General features: G+C 39.5%; 1 protein-coding gene across 2 annotated transcripts in view; it reads left to right on the top strand.

Moving 5' to 3' along the window:
* SMIM14 (small integral membrane protein 14) overlaps positions 1-24733 on the top strand; it is a 104750-nt gene that overhangs the window by 16787 nt on the left and 63230 nt on the right. The gene's annotated exons all lie outside the window — the stretch shown is intronic.

Here is a 24733-nt window from a genome sequence, read left to right on the forward strand (position 1 = left end):
AAAAGCGAAGCTCCAGATAAGATTTTTGAGTTCTTTTTATACAGAGGAAGAGTTAAATATTAAATAGTCCTTTGTTTTAGTGCTCAGTAAATTTGAATTAACATATATCCCCCACATTCTAGGTAAGCTTTTAGCATGAACTTTATAAATTCCAGGTAAGCTTTTAGCATGAACTTCATACATCCCATGTAAGCTTTTAACACATCTGGTTTGCATTTTCCCTGAATATTTAAAGTTTATAGAGTTTACATTGCTTAATTGTTCTTCCGGGACTAGAGTTGTTGCCATGGTTACCAAGGGCAGGGCTGCAGCTCTCACTGTTGGACACACACAATTTAGGTTATCTACGAAGAGAGGAACAACTCCCACCCATAGCTTATATCAGTGTGTGATAATTTCACCGTCATTATTAAAGAAAATAAAACATTTGATCTTAATTGCTTAATGCTCCACAGCATATTAACTTAAGCATTCCCTTTTAGCCAGGCATTTTGAGAAAAGTGAAAAAAATCAAGTTACACTAATTCTGGGTCCTGGAAAACTGACTGCTTTTTAAATTTTTCCTTTTTTTATATACAGATGGAACTAAGATGTACACCTTGAAAGTCAGGTTGCACTATTCTATTTTGATGTGGGTCCCAGGGAGGATTTGTTTTAAAAGACAAGGGAGGGAAAAGAACTTTCCAAGTCATGTTTTCACATTATGTCTGGGACACAAGGGAGCCTGAGAACCAGTGGTCATAGATGCCAAGTCATAAAATGTAAAAAAATTGAGTGCTTGCCTGTATGAACAAAAATTTCTAATTTATATTAATATATATTAATTATAAGCCTCTTAGAATTGTAAGAAGGGAAAGACCAAAAAGTTTCAAAAGAACAGCAGGTAATTGTGGAATTAATAGTATATTACCTATTATTACTCAATTAGGCCAAGTTAAATGTCAGTAACAACCATTTTCTTTTTTTCATTTTGGAAAGACTTTCCTAGAATCACCTATATAACCCTACTTTCCTGTAATTTTTCTAATCCCTCAACTCAGTTTCCTATCATGCTGTTTTTCATGAACACAAATAAACTCTTGGTTAATATATGATTCCTTCCTGCCTTTTTTTTTTTTAATGCTGTGCTTTCAAAATGAATTTTAACATGCATGCCAGTTTGTAAATAAAGACACAGACTGTATTATACAGCTAATAGTTCAGTTTTCATGGTTATAAAAACAATTCACTTTAAAATTCAGTTGTAATAAATATTCACTCATAGTTTAGGAAAGATACTGATTATGAGAAAATCTGTTTATACCTAAATTATATAAAAATTTTTCATTCTGAGATCTAGCAGGAAGAGGACATGTTTGGTCTTCTTTGCTGGGTTCTACTATATGGTCATTTGTTAATTTTTGTTGCCTAGTTGTTTAGTTCTCATAAATGACTGATTAAAAAATGTGTGATTGGAGCCCTTTAGGCATACGCAGAGACTCTACCTATTCTGTCACACATAGACTCTGAGTCCAGAGACCATCCCTCTTCCCTTTCATGGTCCCTTACCTTGCCTTCTAAGGCCAGTTTCCCTAGGGATTAGGACTGGGAATATTCATTCCTTTCAGGGATGTCCCTTTCCTGTGTCTTCAACAGGATAGCATATCAGAACAAGCCAAAAGTATTCCAGAGATACCATTAGCAAGAGATTAGTTTTGCTGGCTACGCCAATGTTATTATGTAGTATGATGTTCCATTGTTTGAATGTACCATAACTATCTATTTGCTAACTATTACTGCACATTTGAGTTTTTATAATTTTCTGGATTTTTAGTAATCCACAATTCAGGTATTTCCTTAGTACAAATTGATAGTAATATAATTCTTAAGGATAAAGCATTTTAAAAACATTTTTACCATAGAATTTTTAAATACACACTTTAAAAAGTAATAGACTCTTATAATCAACCCCCAGATATTCATGATCCAATTTTAATAATTTTTAACACCTGACCAGTCATTTCATTTTATTCCCATTCTTTTTTTTTTTTTTAAGATTTATTTATTTATTTAATTCCCACCCCTCCCCCGGTTGTCTGTTCTCTGTGTCTATTTTGCTGCATCTTGTTTCTTTGTCCGTTTCTGTTGTCGTCAGCAGCACAGGAAGTGTGGGGGGCGCCATTCCTGGGCAGGCTGCACTCTCTTTCGCGCTGGGCGGCTCTCCTCACAGGCGCACTCCTTGCGCGTGGGGCTCCCCTACACAGGGGACACCCCTGCGTGGCATGGCAGTCCTTGCGCGCATCAGCACTGCGCATGGGCCAGCTCCACATGGGTGGAGGAGGTCTGGGGTTTGAACCGCAGACCTCCCATGTAGTAGACAGACGCCCTAACCACTAGTAGACAGACGCCCTAACCACTGGGCCAAGTCCACTGCCTCCATTCTTTTTGTGATAAACATTTTTATTTTGTAATAATTATAGATTTACAGAAAATTTCAAAGATAACAGAGTTCCTATATACCCTTCACCCATCTTCCCCAAATGTTATATCTTACATTCATTGCAATGTTGCATTTGCTAAAACTAAGAAGCCAACACTGGTATATTACTAATAACTAAACTCCAGACTTTTTTTTTTAAGATTTATTTATTTGTTTGTTTGTTTATTTATTTATTTATCTGCCCTTCCCTCCCCCCCCCACCCCGGTTGTCTGTTCTCTGTGTCTATTTGCTGTGTGTTCTTTGTCCGCTTCTGTTGTTCTCAGCGGCTCAGGAATCTGTGTTTCTTTTTGTTGTGTCATCTTGTGTCAGCTCTCTGTGTGTGCGGCACCGTTCCTGGGCTGGCTGCACTTTCTTTCACGCTGGGCGGCTCTCCTTACGGGGCACACTCCTTGCGTGTGGGGCTCCCCTATGCAGGGGACACCCCTGCGTGGCACAGCACTCCTTGCGCGCATCAGCACTGCGCATGGGCCAGCTTCACACGGGTCAAGGAGGCCTGGGGTTTGAACCGCGGACCTCCCATGTGGTAGACGGTCGCCCTAACCACTGGGCCAAGTCTGCTTCCCCAAACTCCAGACTTTATTTCACTATTTTCCACCCATGTCCTTTTTCTGCTTCAGGATCTCATCTAAAATAACACATTACATTTAGTCATCATGCCTCCTGAGTCTCCTCTGATCTGTGACATTTTCAGTTTCATTGCAGTTTTGTGGAGTACTGATCAGATACTTTATAGAATGCCCCTCAATTTGGGTTAGTTTGTCTGATGGTTTCTCATGGTTAGACTGGGGTTAATGAATTTTGTTGAAGAGGTCCACTTAGGTGAAGTGCCCTTCTCATCATATCATATCAGGGGTTATAGGTTACATGATGGCAACATGACTGATGTTGACTGATTATGTTTGCCTTAATCATTTGGTTAAGGTTATGTTTGCTAAGTTTCTCCACTCTAATGTTAGCTTTCCTTTTGTATTCTGTTCTTTGGAAAGGAGCCACTAAGTCCAACCCATACTCAAGGGTGTGGGGAAGATTAGGCTTCACTTCCTGGAGGGAGGGAATATCTATATATAGTATTTGGGATTCTTCTGTAAGGAAAATTTGCCCCTTTTTCCACCACCTCTTCTCCTTTTCCCTTCTCTGTTGGATTAATTGGAAGCAAATCTCAGGTAACATATCATTGATATGAACATTTTAAAATTCTTTATACATATTATTGTTGAATTACATTCCAGAAGGGTTGTGGAAGTTTACTATAGGGCTAGCAATGTATGACTAAACTTTTACTGTGCTTTTTTACTTTTGTTTTTAGGTGAAAATTCACATTTTAATTTATATTTATAGGATGACTTAGTTTGTTGTTTTTTATGTTTGTTAATTTGCTGTTGCCTCTTTTGGGAATAGTGTTTTCCTTAGGGTTTTACCTATTTCCGAAAGGTTTTTGGAGACTGTTGGCTTTTTTTTTTTTTCCCCTTAGCTTTTTTAACTCTTCTGTCTCTTAAAGACTGAAGAGATTTACCGTTTTACTTACTTGTGCTTAATTTTTAACAAGTCTTCAGGATTTTGTCTTTTGTTTATATCTTTCTTAGTATTTTGTGTTCTTCAACATTTTTTTCCTGGCTCTGTCACATTTACCTACTGGTAAGATAATGCTAGCCATTGTTAAAGCAAGAAAAAAACTCAGGCCATTTTAGGTAAAATCATGTAATATAATTCCATTCCAAATTAATGTGAGAATTATTGTGTATTAATCTAAGCTATGACTGAATTATTTGCTTAGAAAATTCATGACTGATTCTCTCAAGCATTTTATTTTAAAAGAGTTTAAAAAATATTTTGCATTGTTACAAAAATAGCTAACCCATATGAAAATTACTTTTATAATCTTGAAATCTGTCTTGATGTTTTACTATATTTGGGAATTTTTGTCACCCCCAGATATTTGTAAAATACCTTCCTTAAAAAACATAGACTATATAGCTCCTTAAAGGAATATGTCCCAAACCAGGTATTGTCTTTAGTAAATGGAATTAGAATGAACTTACACTTACAACCATTTTCCCCCTTAAATCTTTAGTAGCTTGAAAGACATGTTTCCTTTTCCCTTATGTGAGTCCTCAAACATTATGGCAGTAAAAAATATCTCCAAAATAAAAGAGCAGAAGTAGAATTGTCAGAAGATAATCCAGGGTTTATTCTTACTCTTTAAGCATGACTCTGGAAAAAATCAATATGATAAAACATTAATGAAAATAAAAATACTCCCAAATAGTTCATATTATCACTGGGTATTATTTTCAGTTGCTATCTTGGGATTTTATATCTATTATTTTTTTCTTTGGTTTGCAATTTTATGAACTCTTCAGCTAACAGTTTTAGATAAATATCTAAATAGAAATATGTAAAAATAGGTCCTTATTAAATTGGTTTTTGGAGTCACCTTGAAGGAAGTGGGAGCAAATAACATATTAAAAAATTGTCCATCTTAAAAGTAGGAAGAGTCATTGAGTACCCCTAAAACCAATAAGTCAAAAAGAATTTGAAAAAGAAGAAGGATCAATGCCAGTAAACATTTTTAAAATGTTCCTCCTCATTAGAATTAGGAAATAAAGACATGAGATATATTTTAGGGACCTGAAATTGTGGCAAAATTTTTAAAATTGATTATATCCATATATTACTGTACTAGTAATAGTAATCTATGTAATTATGTATAATTAATATGTACTTTATCCTATTGATGGACTTAAAATTGGTAAAGCTTTTTTGTGCATGTACTTGGACCTAGAAATTTCATTTTTAAGATCCTGTCCTACAGAAATATGGGCACAAAGATGTTTATTGCATCATTATATTAGCAAAAACATTGGAAAGAACCTAAGTATTTTTTAGCAGAGGAATTCTTAAATTGTGCCTTCATGTTTGGGAGTATTTATGTGGTCATTAAAAACAATGAAGTAGAGTTTTTTTATACTGGAAAGGTCTACGAGCCTTACATTTATTTTACAAAAATAAGTTGTAGAACATGTATAATATGATCCCATAAGACTCACCAAAATGATACATGTGTCTATATGTTCATAAAGATGTAAACACATATAAAAAGACTTGGGAATAATCATATCAGAGTGTTAATCCTGTTACCTCTGGAGAAAGGTGGAGGAATTGGGGAGAGATGAGTGGGAAGGTTGACATTTTACATTTTATTCTAGGTACTTCTGTGTATGAATTCTTGTTTTTTCAGGAAGCAAGAATTTGGGTATTCCTATTTATTGTTTTCTTTTAATGCATAGGAATGTAAAAGTCAGTGTAGTTAGATTAGAAAAGAATGCCTAACTGAATATCTAGTAGAAGAAAATATGAGCACAATGGTGTGAAATACCATCAAGAAAGCATATGCTGTTGTTTTATCTTTAAATAGTGATAATAGAACTTTTTTCAGTGTACTAATCGCATATTCATGACTTAGGACTTTTGTGACCTATTGTACATTTTTTAGAAAAGTTGTGAAGCTGGTTGTCTTCAAGGATCAAGCCCATGATTTGGTATTATTTAGCATTTTTCCCTAATGCTTTGGTTCCTGGTTCCCAATCCTATTCCCAGGCTGAAAATTCACCCTGGGGGGAAATCTAGGAAATATTAGTTTTCAACAAGTTCTGCAGATGGCTCTTATGTGGAGCCAGATTGGGACCCACTAATTAGACTCATCTGACAGAAATGTATAACATTGATAACTTTGCTATTAAAATTTACTACTAACAGTGTTTGGCCTAATTATGAACCACTTTTAAGAAGTTTATTTCATGAGGAATCAATGCTATTTTTAAGCATACAGCGCCACAGCATAATTTTAGAAAACACATTGCAGTGAAACTACAGTATTTACCTTTTCCAAAGTTGTAAGCAGACAATTAAATTGGACTCCCCAAAGGTGAAATAGGGAAATTAAACCCACCCAGCATGAGCTGGAGTGCTTAAGATTCTACAGCATGGGAAAATTTCCTTAGCACATAGAGAAACCAGATGACTCAACGACTTAGTGCTAAACTCTACCAGGAAAGGCTGTGAGATGGAGGAAATTGCTTTTGCTTTTTCAACTGAAAAAGTACATTGTTTTAATGCTCTTCTGTGCTAAGAATTGTTTAGGAGTAGATGGTATGAGAGTTTCAGATACGTGTAATTGTTTTGTCTCTGGTGCTTCATAAAAAGTCACTTGTAAGCTGTTTGTTTCTTAACCTAGACTTAGACTGCTCTTTGACTCTAATATTTAATGAATTAATAATTAAATATTAATTATAGAAAAATAATATAGAAATTAAAACACTTTATTGTGGAAAATTTTTTAAATATTTAAAACATAGTATAATGAGCTCCTCAATAACCATCACTCAACATCAATAATTTTTTATCACAACCAGTTTTATTTCATCTATGCCTGTATCCACAGCCTTCCCTTCTCCTGGGTTATTTTAAGCATTAGTGATACATTGAGGAGGTGAACAACTCTATGAAACATGAAAAGGCAAAGACACTGTTTTAAATTACTTACTGTCAAAGGCCTTGTGATGGTTAAGTTCATGTGCTAATCTGGCTAGGTTATGGTATCCAGTTGTTTGGTCAAACAAGCACTAGGATGGTTGTTACTGGGAGGATATTTCATGGATTTCAGTCATCAGTCAGTTGATTGTATCTGTGGCTGATTACATCTACAGTCAACAAAGAAGATAACCTTCAGCAGTGAGAGAAGTGTCATCCAATCAGTTGAAGGGCTTAAATGGAGACTTGATTTCAGCAGTCAGGAAGAGTTATTTCTATCTCTGCTTAAGCCAGCCAGCTTCTCCTGGGGAATTTATCTCAGCCTTCATTGGCGTTCCCAGCTTGCAGCCTGCCCTACAGACTTCAGGTTTACCAGTCCCTACAGTTGCGTGAGCCAATTCCTATAATCTCATAATGTTTACTTATTTATATATTTATAAATATTTCCTGTCAGTTCTGATTCCCTGAAGAACCTTACTGATACAGATTTGGTATTGAGAGTGGTTCTTGAGAAACAGCTTTTTTTTTTTTTTTCACTATTTTTTTCTTTTTTCTTTGCCTAGTTTATATTTTATTTTATTTTTAAAGAATCTTTAGATTACATAAAAGATACATTGAAAATATAGGGGGTTTCCAATATACCCCAACACCTCCCCACTATAATTTTCTCCATTAACAACATCTTCCATTAGTGTGATACATTTGTTACAATTAATGGCCTTATATTGAAGCATTGCTACTAATGATGGTCTATAGTTTACATTATAGAATACACTTTGCCCTGCACATTTTTATAGGATTTGACAAAATATATAACAGCCTGTATCTGTAATTGCAATGTTATTCAGAACAGTTCCATTGTCCCAAAAATACCTCATGTTACACCTACTTTTCCCTCTCCTCTCAGAACCTCTGGTGATCATTGCCTTTATACCAAAGTTATAAGTTCTTCCATTGCTAGAATAATAATAAGTACACTTTAGTTCATAGTTACAGCCCCCCCCCCCCCGTCTTTGTTCATTCCTCCATCTTGAGGACGAGAAACAGAATCTTAAGGATGAGATTTCTGAATTAGTTCTGGAGTTCTTAGGAATTGGTCCTCTAAGTGATTAGATTCAAAGAGACTAATGACTATTTCCAATGATCAGGATGGCACTGATAGTCTGTGTCATGAGTTGGCAATAGAAATTGACATGAATTTGAGTTTGTTGAATATTGCAATTCAAATTCATGTAAGAAGCTGGTTCTGAGTGACAGTGTATCCAATACCTTAACAGAGTTTTGTGGAGTTAAAAATATGATGTTGGCTGATTGTTACTAAATTTGGTAGGTAGTGTTGTTAAAGGGATGAGTTAAAGTCTTCAAATTCCCAATTCAAGCACTGCATGAAGAACATGAAAGTTTCTATTTGTGCCTTGAAAGAAACTCATTTCTTGTAACTGCAGACTTGAGATTTCTGAAAACCAGACCCAGAGTCTCATTGTGCAGGTAACTGAATTACAAAATAAATTAAATTCCCAACTTTGCAGGGTATCTGCTGTTAAAGTGAGGGTATTGATTGGAAGGGACTGAAATACTAAAAATTGGAATGGGGACATATGGGATGATGATGGTGGTGGTGGTGAGAACATTGAAATCCTAGATTCTGCTCAGCCTTTGGCTTATAAACCTGTCATGTTCTGCCCTGAGGAATCAGCCACTCAACCACGAGTGTGCCTTGAAGAATCAACCATCCAATTTCCACCTGAGCAGATTAAGCCTGTTGTGCCTGATAAACCTGTAACTGCATACCTCACATCTCTTTCTGATGAGATTAATCCTCTTCCACAATGAAATTCCAACAATACCCTGAAGTAGTTGGCATGTATGATACTGCTAATTTCTCTCATGACCTTCCCCCACCACCCTATTTTCTTCCAAACCTATAACTACAGTCCCAACAGACCTGAAAGGTGAGGTACAAAGTGTGATTGATGAGGAGGTATGCTACATCCCAGAAGAACTGCATGAGTTTTCCAATTTATATAGACAGAAATCAAGGGAATCTGTGTGGGAGTGCTTATTAAGGGTGAAGGATAATGGTGGAAGGAATATAAAGTTGGATCAGGCTTAATTTATTGTGTCTGCCCATTAAGCAGAGATTCTGGACTCAGTATGTAATTCGCGGGGTTCAGAAGTGTGGTTAGCTGAGCATGGAACAAAGGGGTGGTCTACATTGCCTGAAGTTGAAATGCCAAAACTATCCTGGTATTATGTAAATGAGGGGATCCAAAGGCTTAGATTGGAAAGTTAAGGTGGCTTTATCTTTTAAGACCTACTCAACCACACAAGGAATGTCCAGAGGACACACCTTTCACCAGGATTGTTACGAAAAAAATTTGTGAGAGCAGCTCCATTATTCCTGACAGGCTCTGCAGTTGTTCTTCTCTGTAGGTCACTCTGTAGGTACCACTATTTTGGGAGCCTTAAATACAGTGAGGATGATCAGATCCCAGGTTGGCAGGAGCTAAGTGGCAGTAATTAATCACTAAAGATAAGGTGGGCATGGCTGCCATAGTGGATAGCAGAGTCGAAATAGTAATCAAAAGAGTCTGACTCATATATACTTACAGCATTTGCTAGATGATGGTAGGGCACCTAGAAGTGAAATAGATGGGCAGTGTACTAAATTCTTACTTGATCTGTATAAAAAGTCTACCTTGCTTCACAAAATCAGAGTCACAGCCTCTCAGTCAATTCCTAGACTTCAGATGATTTATGGACTCAAACACCCTTGAAAGAACAGAAGGCCAAGTCTCTTTGGGAAAGGACCTTGTTATACTTCCAAGAATCTATACTGTTAATCATCCTCCCAGCCTTCCCCAAAAGAACATAGGACCTTTTGCTAGGGTAACTGCATTAGGGAAAAGAAAATGATCAGACATTTCAGGGATTATTAGACACTGTGTGAAACATTAATTCCAGGAGACCCAAAATGTTACTGTGGTCCACCAGTCAGAGTAGGGCTTATGGTTGTCAGGTAATCAGTGAAGTTTTAGCTCAAGTGTGTCTCTGAGTCCAATGGGTCTCTGACACATTTTATGGTTATTTCTGCAGTTCTGGAATGCATAATTGGGATAGATGTGCTCAGCAATTGGCAAAATCCCCAATTTTCTCTGACATGTGGAGTGAGAGCTGTTATGGTAAGAAAGGCAATAATAGAAGTGGAAATCAATGAAACTCCAATAGTACTGCCTTTACCTAGCAAAATAATAAAAGCAGTATCACATTCCTGGAGGGATTTCAGAGATTAGTGCCACCATCAAAGACTTGAAGGAGGCAGGGGTAGTGATTCCCACCACATCTCTATTCAATATCCTGTGCAGAAAACAGGTGGATTTTGGGGGATGACAATGGATTATTGTAAACTTAACCAAATGGTGACTCCAGTTGCAGCTGCTGATCTAGATATGGTATTCCTTGAGCAAATCAGCATATCCCCTGATACTTGGTATGATCTGGCAAATGCTTTTTTTTTCATCAGTTGCTTATAGTAAAAACCACCACAAGCAGTTTGCTTTCATCTGACAAGGCCAATAATCTAGCTTCATTGTCCTACCTTATTGGTATATCATCTCTCCAACCCTTTGTCATAACCTGGTCTGCAAAGACGTTGATCACCTCTCCCTTCCACATATCTTGTGTGATATCTTCACACTTGTCTACTATATTGATGATATGCTGATTGGTCCCGGTGAGCAAGAAATAGCAGCTGCCTAACTTATTGGTAAGGCATTTATAGAGTGTGGGAGATAAATCTGACAAATTCATGGGCCTTCCACCTCAGTGAAATTTTTAGGCATCTAGTGCTATGGGGGCATGTCAAGATATCCCTTCTAAGGTTTGCATCTGGCCCTTCCTATATCCAAAAAAGAGGCCAGTGCCTAGTTTGCCTTTTTTTGTTTTTTTGTTTTTTTTTAAAGATTTATTTAGTTATTTAATTCCCCCCCCGCACCCCCCCCCCCCGGTTGTCTGTTCTCTGTGTCTATTTGCTGCGTCTTGTTTCTTTGTCCGCTTCTATTGTCGTCAGTGGCACGGGAAGTGTGGGCGGCGCTATTCCTCGGCAGGCTGCACTTTCTTTTCACGCTGGGCGGCTCTCCTCACGGGTGCACTCCTTGCGCGTGGAGCTCCCCTACACAGGGGACACCCTTGCGTGGCATGGCACTCCTTGCACGCATCAGTACTGCGCATGGGCCAGCTCCACACAGGTCAAGGAGGCCCGGGATTTGAACCGTGGACCTCCCATGTGGTAGACGGACGCCCTAACCACTGGGCCAAGTCCATTTCCCTAGTTTGCCTTTTTGGATTTTGGAGACAGTGTATTCCTCATTTGGATGTTCTGCTTTGGCCCATTTACTGAGTGGCTCAAAAAACTGCTAGTTTTGAATGGGGACAAGAGGAGGCTTTGTAACAGATCCAGGCTGCTGTTCAAGGTGTTCTGCCACTTGGGCCATATGATCTAGCAGATCTAATGGTGCTCAAAATTTTCAGGGGCAAATGGAGACGCATATGGAGTCTTTGGCAGGCCCTATAGGAGAATCACAATACAGACCCTTAGGATTTTCGAGTAAAGCCCTGCCATCCTCTACAGGTAAATACTCTCTTTGAGAAACAGCTTTTGGACTGCTACTGGGTCTTTAAGTAGAGAATCAATGCTTAACTAGGCATCTAAGTTATCATGAGACTTGAGTTGCCTGTCATGAATCAGGTATTGTTTTACCACCAAGCTATAAAGTTGAGCTTGCATAGCAGTACTCCATCATCAGATGAAAGGGGTATACGCAGATTCCAGGTCAAGCAGGTCCGGAAGACAAAAGTAAGGTACATGAGGAAGTGGCCCAAATGTTGATGACCCTCACTTCTGCCCCATTGCCTTTTCTTTCTTAGCATGCAGTCTATGGCCTTGGGGGGAGTTCCTTTCAATCAATTGAGGAAGAGAAAACTCAAGCATTGTTTACAGATAGTTCTGTACCATATACATGTACCACCCAAAGACAGACAGCAGCAGCATTATAGCCAGTTTCTGGGACATCTCAGAATGACAGTGGTGAAGGAAAATCCTCCCAGTGGGCAGAGCTTTTAGTGTAACTGCTTGTTCATTTTGTTTGGAGGAAGAAATGATTAGAGGTGCATTTGTGTACTGATTCATGGACTGTCAGCAGTGGTTTGGCTATATGGTCAGGGTATTGAAAGGAACATGATTGGAAAATTGGTTACAAAAAGGCCTGGAAAAGAGGTATGTGGATAGACCTTTCTGAATGGACAAAAAATCATGAAGGTATTTGTGTCCCATGTGACTGCTCACCAGAGAGTGACTTTAGCAGAAGAGGATCTTGATTAATTAAGTGGAAAGATAGCCATTTCTGTGAATATCATTCAGCCTCTTTGTCTAGCCACTCCTGTCATTGCCCAATGGTCTCATGAACAAAGTGGCCATGGTGGGAGGGATGAAGGTTATGCATGGGCACAGCAAAGTGGACTTCCCTGACCTGGCTAAAGCCACTGCCGAGTACCCTGTTAGCTAGCAGCAGAGACCCATACTCTGCCCCCATATGGCACCATTCCCTAAGCTTGCTACCTGGTGTCAGTCAGGTTGATCACATCGTGGAAGTGGCAGTGTTTTGTTCTAACTGGAATAGGTGCAACCTACAGATACTGATTTGTCTTCCTAGCCCTCAGTACTTACGCCAAAACCAGAATTTGTGGACTTAAAGAATGCCTTGTCCATCAAGTTGTTCCACACAGCATTGCTTCTGATCAAGGTACCCCTTTCATAAATGAAGTACAGGAATGGGCACATGCTCATAGAATTCACTGGTCTTAACATGCTCTTTATCATCTTGAGGCAGCTAGATTGATAGAGGGTGGAATAACCTTTTAAAGACTCTTTTATTAGTTCATTCATTCATTCATTCATTCATTCATTCATTCATTCATTTATTTCTCTCCCCTTCCCCCACCCCCAACCCGGTTGTCTGTTCTCTGTGTCTGCTGCATCTTCTTTGTCTGCTTCTGTTGTTGTCAGCAGCACAGGAATCTGTGTTTCTTTTTGTTGCGTCATCTTGTTGTGTCAGCTCTCCGTGTGTGTGGCACCATTCCTGGGCAGGCTGCACTTTCTTTCACGCTGGGCAGCTCTCCTTACGGGGCGCACTCCTTGCATGTGGGGCTCTCCTACGCGGGGGACACCCCTGCGTGGCACGGCACTCCTTGCGCACATCAGCCCTGCGCATGGGCCAGCTCCACATGGGTCCAGGAGGCCCGGGGTTTGAACTGTGGACCTCCCATGTGGTAGACGGACACCCTAACCATTGGACCAAGTCCGCCGCCCTAAAGACTCAAGTACAGTGTCAACTGGGTGGTAATACTTTGCAGGGCTGGGGCAGTGTTCTGCAGTAGACTGTATATACTCTAAATCAGCATCCTCTCTATGTGCTGTTTCTCCCATAGCCAGGATTCATGGGTCTAAGAATCAAGGGGTGGATATGGGAGTTAATCCTATTGATCCAATAGAAAAAACTTTGCTCCATTTTCCTACAACCTTAAGCTCTGCTGGACTACAGGTCTCTTAGTTCCAAAAGGAGGAGTACTTCCACCAGGAGACACAACAGTGATACTACCACCTGGCCACTTGGCCTCTTCATGCCTCTGAATCATCAAAGAAGTAAATTACTGAACTGGTTGAGGTGATTGAGCCTAAGTTTCAAGGGAAATAGGACTGTAGCTACACAATGGAGGTAAAGAAGTGTTTGCCTAGAATAGAGGAGATCCCTTAAGGTGACTCTTTGTACTCCCATACCCTGTGATTAGTTAATGGAAAACTGTAAACCCAATCCAGGCAGAACTACTAATGGCCCAGAACCTTCAGGAATGAAAGTTTGGGTCACCTCACCAGGTGCAGAATGTATGACCAGCTGCATTGCTTGCCGAGAGTAAAGGGAATAGAGAATGAGTAATGGAAGACGTTAGTTATAAATATGAACTGTGGCCACATGACAAGTTATAGATACAAAGACTGTAATGATTATGGATATTTCTTCCTTGTTTTATTATATATATTTATATATGCATAAAGCAAATATCTGTTTTCTTCCTTCTCTTATCCTCTGATCATATAATATTAGTTTATTAACTTTATGTCATGATATTTTAAGTTATAGGGTATCACATTTAACAGCATTAGTATCTAAGGACTTGTATCTTCTTCTGGAAAAGGGTTTGTGTATTTCTGGTTTATGCCAGAGAGTTGAATTATGGTAGATGAAAGTATAATTGTTATTGTTTAGAGATTAATTATGGTTTAAGGTAGGAGTCAACCATTTTTGTTCCATGAACCCCTTTGCCAGGTAAGTGAAAATTACAGACCCATTATTAAGTCCACACTATACTGTGTATTATTTAATAAATATATCACACCTGCACCAACACATCCCCACGAGAATGATGTTTTTATTAATTTCAGTTCAAGCTCATGGACCCCTTGTTAAGAACTCCTGGTTTAAGGAGATTTGTATGGTTGACAAGTTGACAAGGGGTGGATGTTCATGTGTCAGCTTGGCTAGGTTATGGTGTTTAGTTGTTTGTTCAAGGAAGCACTGGGCTATTCTTACCGTTATTTCATGGGTTTTAGTCAGTTCATTGCATCTACAGCTAATTACATCTACAATCAACAAAGGAGATTGGCTTCAGCAAGAGAGAAGTGTCATCCAATTAGTTGAAGGCCTTAAAGGAAGAATTGATGATTTCTGCTGTGAGAACTTTTGTCTCTACTTCAGCCACCTAGCTTCTCCTGGGGAATTCATCAAAAATTTCATCAGAATCAGAGTTCCCAGCTTCTCACCTGCCCTACAGAATTCAGACTCACCAGTCTCCAGTCATAAGAGCCAATTCCTGTAGTAAATTTTGTGATATTTACAAATAAATAAATATCTCCTGTGATCTGCCTGGAGAACCCTGACTTATACAGACTTTTTAGATAGAGACTGATTTACCAGAATTCTGATTTGGTAAACTTGCTTTGTGTTTAAGTGTTAAAAGTTTTAAAGTCTGGAGCTGAAGGTATTTGAAAGTGGGGTGGAATAGGTTAGGTTTTCTGCTCTTAAGTGTTTAGGGGCTGGTTTGCACTGACACTTGTTTTTAGATCCTAATGGAAAGAATTCTGTATCCATCCTGTTTTCAAAATAGCAAGTGATATTAAAGTGGAGACTTGTAGTGGAAATTGAATGAATTGTTCTTTAAGTAAAGATCAAGTTTACATTAACACAGAAGCATAACACTCTTGAGAAATACACTATTCATAAATATAGTTTCTGGTTTTACTGGAGGCTAGTGAAAGCTGAAGTAAAATTTTAAATTGTAGTTGATTCACATGTTCCTGACATTTATAGATATGGGGAAAATAAGCCATTAAGAATTCAGTAAATTTTATTCAGTTAAGTGCTGTGGCTTAAGAAATAAGGGAGGTTTTTAGAGACAGAATGATGGCTAAGACATGGTTCCTCCCTTCAAGAAGCTGCTTTTGGAGTTTTTTTGTTGTTGGCTGGGGTGGGAATGGAATCTAATTTTGTTAATCAAATGAATTAAAAAAGAGACATAAAACTAGCTGTTTTACAATTTTGATAGTACAGTGATAAAAATAAGCCTCACTTTTTAAATAAAAGCCAGTGTGCTAGTGCTTTTCTAGGATTTACTTGTTCAGAGGCTACAGAGCTGGATAGGTATTAGACGTTTTAGTATTTGAATTTATTTTTTAAAAATCTTAGTAATGGAATAGAAAAAAACAAGTATTTTTAAAAATCTAGCAGAATATCCTTTAATTCTAAATAATGTCTTATAAGTCTTGGGCGTTACAGATAGGACGGAAGAACCAATGTTTTTAAGTGGACCCTTGCTATATCCATACTAGCACAGTCTGAGCCCTTCCCTTTTGGACAATTTGAAAAGACAGTTCAGAAATTGGTTCTCAAAGGTGAACTTTATCAACCCTAAGGGTGTGTTGGATATAGTCACTTCTCTACTGTTCAGGCTAGTCAAAAAAAAAAAAAAAAGGTGGAGGTAGGATGGCCTCAAACTGTGAGCTAGTCAGTTTGTATTTGTTATTTTCTACCTTCTAGTCAGGCAGGCTCTCTGCCTGCTATCTTGCCTCCACTCTCCTTCCCCTTACTTTAGGCAAACAAATCTGAGATGTTAGATGAGAAATAAGTTTACCCTGACTGTTCTGTAACTTCATTTCATCTCAGTATATCTTTGAATATTTCCCCAGATCATCACATAGAAATCTACCTCATTCTTTTCTTTTTAATTTCACTCCCCTTACTCCCCGCGCCCCCCCCCCTCAGTTGTCTGCTCTCTGTGTCCATTTGCTATGTGTTCTTCTGTGTCCGCTTGCATTCTTGTCAGCGGCACCAGGAATCTGTGTCTCTTTTTGTTGCGTCATCTTTCTGCGTCAGCTCTCCATGTTTGAAGCACCACTCCTGGGCAAGCTACACTTTTTTCATGTGGGGCAGCTCGCTTTACGGGGTGCACTCCTTGCTCATGGGGCTCCCCTACACTGGGGACATCCCTGTGTGGAACGGCACTCCTAGCGCGCATCAGTGCTGTGCGTCGGCCAGCACACTGCATGGGTCAGGAGGCCCTGGGTTTGAACCCTGGACCTCCCATGTGGTAAGTGGACACTCATCAGTTGAGCCAAATCTGCTTCCCTGCATCATTCTTTTCAACAGCTTCATAGCTGTATACTTGTACTTTTAATTGGAATTTTATTAATATTTTATTTAGTCAGGACCACACTGAAACACTTTATATTACTGTTTTTTGCTGTTATAAACAATATTGCAGTAGACATCCTTATATAAAAATTGCCTACTTGTTTAGATATTTCTTTAGGATAAATTACTTTTTATCAATATTCCAATCGGTTGAAAGTGATAATTGTTTTGAATTGTACTTCTATTTTGTTTTTGTTTATTGGCTGTTTGTATTTGTCTTCCTGTAAACTGCTGCAAATAATCTTTGCTTATTTTTCTGTTAGGTTGTCATTTTCATACTGATTTTTCAGAATTCTCTGTAAATTAAGGAAATTAGCGTTGATATATATTGAAAATATTTTTCCTGATATATTCTTTGTTTTTTAATTTTATGGTATATAGAAAATTTTATTTTGGTTGTCAAAATTATTGATCATGTCCTTACGGTTTCTATGATTTTTGTCCTTGTACGTGTATACTGGTCTTCTAGTTACAGAGTTGTGGCCTTTTTTGTTGTTGTTAAGGTATCGGGGCTGGGGATTGAACCCAGGACCTTGTATGTGGAAAGCTGGTGCTCATCCACTGAGCCACATTGGTTCCCCTGAGTTGATTTTTCATTTGCTTCCTTGTTTTTGTTTGTTTGTTTTTGTTTTTAAGATTTATTTATTTATTTATTTCTCTCCCCTTCCCTCCCACCCTTCTCTGTGTCCATTGACTGCGGTGTTCTTCTTTGTCCGCTTCTGTGGTTGTCAGCAGCGCGGGAATCTGTGTTTCTTTTTGTTGCGTCATCTTGTTGTGTCAGCTCTCTGTGCATGTGGCGCCATTCCTGGGCAGGCTGCACTTTCTTTCGCGCTAGGCGGCTCTCCTTGCGGGGTGCACTCCTTGCGCGTGGGGCTCCCCTACCCGGGGACAACCCTGCGTGGCACAGCACTCCTTGCGCGCATCAGCACTGCGCATGGGCCAGCTCCACACGGGTCAAGGAGGCCCGGGGTTTGAACCACGGACCTCCCATGTGGTAGACGGACACCCTAACCACTGGGCCAAGTCCACTTCCCTGTTTGTTTTTAAGAGGCACTGGGAACTGAACCCGGGACCTCCCATGTGGGAAGCAGTCATCAACCACTTGAGCCACGTCTGCTTCCTGTGACTTTTTTTAATTAAAAAATTTCCTGTATTTTAAAAGTCCTGATATATGAATACATACCATTATAAGAAATATTTAAAAATTGACGGAATTAAAGTCTATCTCCAGAATTATATTCTCCTCCCCAGAGCTAACCACTTAAGTTTGATGTCTGCTATTCCAGGTCTTTATGTGTGCATGATACTTCAGTTTATTTCAAAAGTTGTGGACAACTACCCTGCCATTTATTAAATAGCCCATGATTATAAATGGTGGGTACCTTTATCATATTCTAAATTCTAGTAAAATCATGGGTCAGTTTGTAGACACTCTCTTCTGACCCATTGCGCTATTTGACTATTGCCCATGTGTGGTTTCATTTCAAAAAGTTAAGTCACTCATGTATCTAGAATGTATTTCAATACAAGGAATGAGATAGGGAGCCAGCTGTCCCTAATACCATTTATAGAATAATTTGTCCTCCTCACTGATTTTTTTTTTTTTAATTTTACTCATTTTGTAAAAATATTGCATTAAAAAAATATGAGGTCCCATTCAACCCCACCACCCCCACCCCACCACTCCCCCACCAGCAACACTCACTCCCTTCATCATGACACATCCATTGCATTTGGTAAGTACATCTCTGGGCATCTCTGTACCTCATGGTCAGTGGTCCACATCATAGCCCATACTCTCCCACGTTCCATCCAGTGGGCCCTGGGAGGATTTACAATGTCCGGTGATTGCCCCTGAAGCACCATCCAGGGCAACTCCATGTCCCTCCTCACTGATTTTAATATATCATTATCAAAACCTCTGTCTTTCTATAGGTCACACCATTATCACTGACCTATTGAAAGAACAATTTTACTAGACTCCCTACATCTACTTTCTCTTCCCTCTAGTTGGTTTTCTACATATCAGCCAAGGTGATCTTTTCAAAACACACCAGCATAAAACCCTTTATGAACTTCACACTGCTTTTTTTTTTTTTCGCTTTTTTTTTGGTCTTTATTTATTTTTTCAAATACACTGCTTTTTAAATAAAGACCTAATCCTGACCATGGCCTGTAAGACCCTCTGTGGCCTGGCTCCCTCTGACCTCTCTGGTCTCATTTCATACCTCTTTTCTTGCTGTCTGGATTCCAGTTCATTGTTACCTTATTTCAGTTCCTCCACTATGCCATAATCTCACTCACTACAGGGCTTTTGCATTGCTTTTCCCTTTGTTTATAAAAACGTTCTCCGGGAAGCGGACTTGGCCCAATGGATAGGGCATCCACCTACCACATGGGAGATCCGCGGTTCAAACCCCGGGCCTCCTTGACCCTGTGTGGAGCTGGCTCATGCGCAGTGCTGAAGAGTGCAAGGAGTTCCCTGCCATGCAGGGGTGTCCCCTGGGTAGGGGAGCCCCACGCGCAAGGAGTGTGCCCTGGAAGGAGAGCCGCCCAGCAGGAAAGAAAGTGCAGCCTGCCCATTGACGCTGCACACACAGAGAGCTGACACAACAAGATGATGCAACAAAAAGAAACATAGATTCCCATGCCGCTGACAACAACAGAAGTGGACAAAGAAGACGCAGCAAATAGACAGAGAACAGGCAACCGGGTGGGGGGGAAAGGGAGAGAAATAAATAAATAAATTTTTTTTTTTAAAAAAAGTTGCAAAATAGATCCCAAATATGTTACAAAACAATGCCTTCTACGTGTAGAAAATTCTGGAGGCATGACTAGAAACTCTTACTAATGGTTACATCTAGAGAATAGACCTAAGGGTGAGGGGAGAGGCTGAATTTAAAAAAGAAATCTGTTTCCATGTTATCCCCCTGCCCTTAGAAAGTATAATTTAAAAACTCACTTGGGAAACGGACTTGCCCGGGGGTTAGGGCGTCCGTCTACCACATGGGAGGTCTGTGGTTCAAACCCCGGACCTCCTTGACCCGTGTGGAGCTGGCCCACGCACAAGGAGTGCCATGCCATGCAGGGGTGTCCCCCGTGTAGGGGAGCCCCACGCGCAAGGAGTGCGCCCTGTAAGGAGAGCCGCCCAGCGCAAAAGAAAGTGCAGTCTGCCCTGGAATGGCACTGTACACACAGAGCTGATACAACAAGATGACGCAACAAAAAGAAACACAGATTCCTATGCCGCTGACAACAACAGAAGCGGACAAAGAAGAACACGCAGCAAATAGACACAGTGAACAGACAACTGGGGCACGGGGGGCAGGGGGAAGGGGAGAGAAAGAAAGAAATCTTTAAAAAAAAAGCTCACTTAGGAAAATGTGCGTACTGCATCCATATTTTAAAGCTTTACCCTCCCTACACTAGATAAGTTCTGATTATCCAATCAGAATATTATCTTTATATATGTATGTGGATATATATATGAAATTGTGAGCTTACAAAACAATAATGCATGATGTGCAAAATTTCCATACCTCATCCCTCTACCAACCACCAACACCTTGCATTGTTGTGGAACATTTGTTACGGATTATGAAAGAACAGTCATCGCCTCAGTAAATTTTTGAATATTTCCCTTAGTCCAAAAGAAAAAATCCCATACCTCCCCTATTATTGACCTTTAGTGTTGATATAGTATCTTTTTTGACATTGATGCAAGAATATTACAATATTTCTGTTAACTATAGTCAAAAGTTAGACTAATTGTATTTTTCTTATGTATCACCGTAATTTTAGCAACTTATAATAGTGATGTGCGTTTGTTCTAGTTTATAGAAGAACATTCTTGTATTTGTTTTATTAACCACAATTCTCATTCACTACCAGGTTCACATTCAGTCCCTGGATTATTCCCTAGCTTTCTTTCAATTGACATTTACATCTCTAGACCACCTTTTTCAGCTACAATCCCATTTATAAACCAACCTTGTTAATTATACTCACTATAATGTGTTACCATCACCTCTATCCATTTCCACACTTACACAGTCAAGCTAATTAAAGAGTCTACATACATTAAGCATCCATACTCCTTCTCAGCCCTCATTCTATCTCCTAGTAACCCGAACTCTAGATTTTAATTCCATGTGTTTAATATTCTTCATAATCCTTTCATATTAGTGAGACCATACCATATTTGTCCTTTTGTATCTGGCTTATTTCACTCAGAATGTCTTTTAAATTCATACATGCTATCATACGTGTCCCAATTTCGTTTCTTCTTAGAGCAGCGTAGTATTCCATTGTATGCATATACCACAATTTGTTGATCCGTTCATCAGTTGATGGACACTTGGCTTGCTTTCATATTTTGTCAATTGTGACTAGTTTCACTGTGAACACAGGTATGCAAATGTCTGTTTACATCAATGGTTTCAGTTCTTCTGGATATATTCCTAGCAGAGGGATTGCCAAATCATATGGCAGTTCTGAATTTAACTTCCTGAGGAACCACCGAACTGTCTTCCACAGAGACTACACCATTCTGCATCCCACCATCAGTGAAGGAGTGTTCCGATTTCTCCACATCCTCTCCAGCGCTTTTCTATTTTTTTAATAGTGGCCATTCTTTGAGGTGTGAGATGATGTCTCATTGTAGTTTTGATTTACATTTCCCTAATAGATAGTGAACATTTTTTCCTGTGCTTTTTTGCCATTTTTATTTCTTCTTTTGAGTGGGCTGCCTTTTCATCTTCTTGTCAAAGTCCTTTGACACACAAAAGTGTTTACGTTTGAAAGGGTCCCATTTATCCATGTTTTCTTTTGTTGCTTGTGCTTTCTGTGTAAGACTTAAGAAACCACCACCTACCACCAGGTCTTGAAGCTGTTTACATATTTTCTTCCGAGAGTTTTATGGTTCTTTATATTTAGGTCTTTGATCCATTTTGAATTAATTTTTGTATAAGGGTTTGAGATAGAAGTCTTCTTTCATTCTTTTAGCTGTGGATATTCAGTTCTCCCAGTACCATTTGTTGAGTAGACTGTTCTGCCCCAGAGGGTGGGCTTGACAGCCTTGTCAAAAATCACCTAACTATAGATGTGTGAGGGTCTGTTGTGAACTATCGGTTCAGTTCCATTGGTCTGTCTGACTGTCTTTATGCCAGTTACGTGCTGTTTTTAACACTGTAGCTAAGTAATATAGTTTATAGTCCAGAACTGAGAGTACTCCAACTTCATTCTTTTGAAGATGTTTCTGGCTCTTTGGGACCCCTTACCCTTCCAAGTAAATTTGAGAATTGGCTTTTCCATTACTTTTTAAAAAGGCTGTTGGAATTTTTATTGGTATTGTAGTGAATCTGTATATCAGTTTGAGTAGAATTGATATCTTAATGATAGTCTTGCAATCCATGAACATAGAATGTTCTTCAATTTATTTAGGTCTTCCTTGATTTTTTTTAAGAATGAATGCATTGTAGATTTCTTAATATAGGTCTTTTACATCATTGGTTAAGTTTATTCTTAACAGTTTTATTCTTTCAGTTGCTATTGTAAATGGAATTTTTTCCCTGACTTCCTCCTCAGATTGCTCATTACTAGTGCTTTTTCCTTTCTTCTTTGAAGAAGGTACCAGGGATTGAACCCAGGACCTTGTATATGGGTAGCAGGCACTCTACCACTGAGCTGCATCTGCTTCTCAAGGAGTGTTGGTTTTTTAGTTTGTTTGTTCAGATGGTTGGTTGGTTTTAGGAGGCACCAGGGCTGAAACCTGGGGCCTCATACATGGGAAGCAGTGCTCAAGCACTTGGGCTACATCTGCTCCTCTCTTCATTTTTTATTTTTATTTTTTTTCTTTCCCCCCCACCCCCACCAGTTGTCTGCTTTCTGTGTCCATTCGCTGTGTGATCTCGTGTCCACTTGTATTCTTGTCAGCAGCACCCGGAATCTGTGTCTCGTTTTGTTGCATCATCTTGCTGTGTCATCTCTCTGTGTGTACGGCACCATTCCTGGGCATGCTGCACTTTTTCGTGCTGGGTGGCTCTCCTTACGGGGCACACTCCTAGCGCGAAGGGCTCCCCTACACAGGGGACACCCCTGCGTGGCATAGCACTCCTAGCGCACATCAGCATTGTGCGTGGGCCAGCTCACCACAGCGGTCAGAAGGCTCTGGGTTTGAACCTTGGGCCTCCCCTGTGGTAGGCGGATGCCCTATCCATTGGGCTAAATCTGCTTCCCATCTGTTCATTTTTTAAATTGGTGTTTTTCCCTTGTATTATTTTGTTTTGGATAGTTTTTATTGTTATGTCTTGAAATTCAGTAATCTTTTCTTCTCAAATATCTAATTGCTGTTATGCCCATCTAATGTACTTTTTTTAAAAAAAAGATTTATTTATTTATTTCTCTCCCCTCTCCCCCAGTTGTCTGCTCTCTATGTCCATTTGCTGTGTTCTTCTGTGACTGCTTCTATCCTTATCAGCGGCACCGGGAATCTGTGTTTCTTTTTGTTGTGTCATCTTGTTGTGTCAACTCTCTGAGTGTGCAGCGCCATTCTTGGGTAGGCTGCACTTCCTTTTGCGCTGGGCGGCTCTCCTTACAGGGTGCACTCCTTGCATATGGGGCTCCCCTACACGGGGGACACCCTTGCGTGGCATGTCACTCCTTTCATGCGTGCATCAGCACTGCGCGTGGGCCAGCTCTGCATGGGTCAAAGAGGCCCAGGGTTTGAACCGTGGACCTCCCAAGTGGTAGGCGGACGCCCTATCCATTGGGCCAAGTCCACTTCCCCTAATGAACTGTTTGTCTCGGGCATTTTAGTATTTATCTCTGAGTTCAATTTCTGTGTTTTTACGTCTTTCATTTCTCTACTTAAGATAATCAATCCTTGAGCTCCTTCTCCCAAACTCAGGAATAGCACAGAGTTCTGGCTGGTTCCTTTCACCTCCCTGCAGTGTGACCTGAAAACTACCTCCAGGTAATATACTGGGCAATCATAGGGCTCCTCATTTGTTTTTTGTTGTTGCTGTTTTTTAAAAGATTTATTTATTTCTACACACACACACACACACACACACACACACACACTGTTTTCACTTTCTGTGCGTGTTCTTTTATTAGGAGTAATTGGAAACCAAACTCGGGACCTCCCATGTGGGAGGGAGATGCCCAGTCACTTGAGCCACCTCTGCTCCCTGCTTATTGGGTCTCTTCATTGCATCATCTTGTTGCATCATCTTGCCACCTCAGCCTGTCGTGTCATCTCAGTCTTGCTTTCGGAGCTTCTTTAGGAGCTACCGGAAACCAAATCCGGGACCTCCCATGTGGTGGGCAGGTGGCAACTGCTTGAGCCACCTCCGCTTCCCTACTCATTTGTTTTTCATCTGTCAGGGATGGCAGTTTCTACTGCTTGATGTCCAATGTCTGGAAAAAACATTGTTTTATGTATTTTGTGCTGTTTTTTGAGTTGTTTTAGGCAAAAAGATAGATCTGGTCACTGCTAACTCCACATTGATCTCTATTTTTCAGACTCTACTCTTGCTTTTTCCTGGTTGTTGTCATGTTAATTTTCCCAGATAAACTTAATATCATTTTAGATATCACATTTGCTTTTCAGATGGCTTTCTCACTGGTGGAGTGGCTGCTTAAAGAGTTTTGAGTATTGCACATGAAGGTAATAGCTAGAATATAAGTCACCAGAGAAAAGAATGTGGTTAGAGATGGAAAGCTCAGGTCTAATCTGTGCAGAAATGATAAAAAGTTGTTTGGAAATGAATAGAATTAGTGAAAGTACATCATAGGATTTATAATTATTAGTAGTGCTAACATATGGGTAAGATAGTGGTTTTTTTTGTTTTTTTTTGAGTAATGAAAATGCTCTACTATTGATTGAAGAGATGAATTTGCAACTTGGTGATTATACCA

This window comes from Dasypus novemcinctus, chromosome 1 (genome assembly GCF_030445035.2).
Source record: "Dasypus novemcinctus isolate mDasNov1 chromosome 1, mDasNov1.1.hap2, whole genome shotgun sequence".
Classification (NCBI taxonomy): domain Eukaryota; kingdom Metazoa; phylum Chordata; class Mammalia; order Cingulata; family Dasypodidae; genus Dasypus; species Dasypus novemcinctus.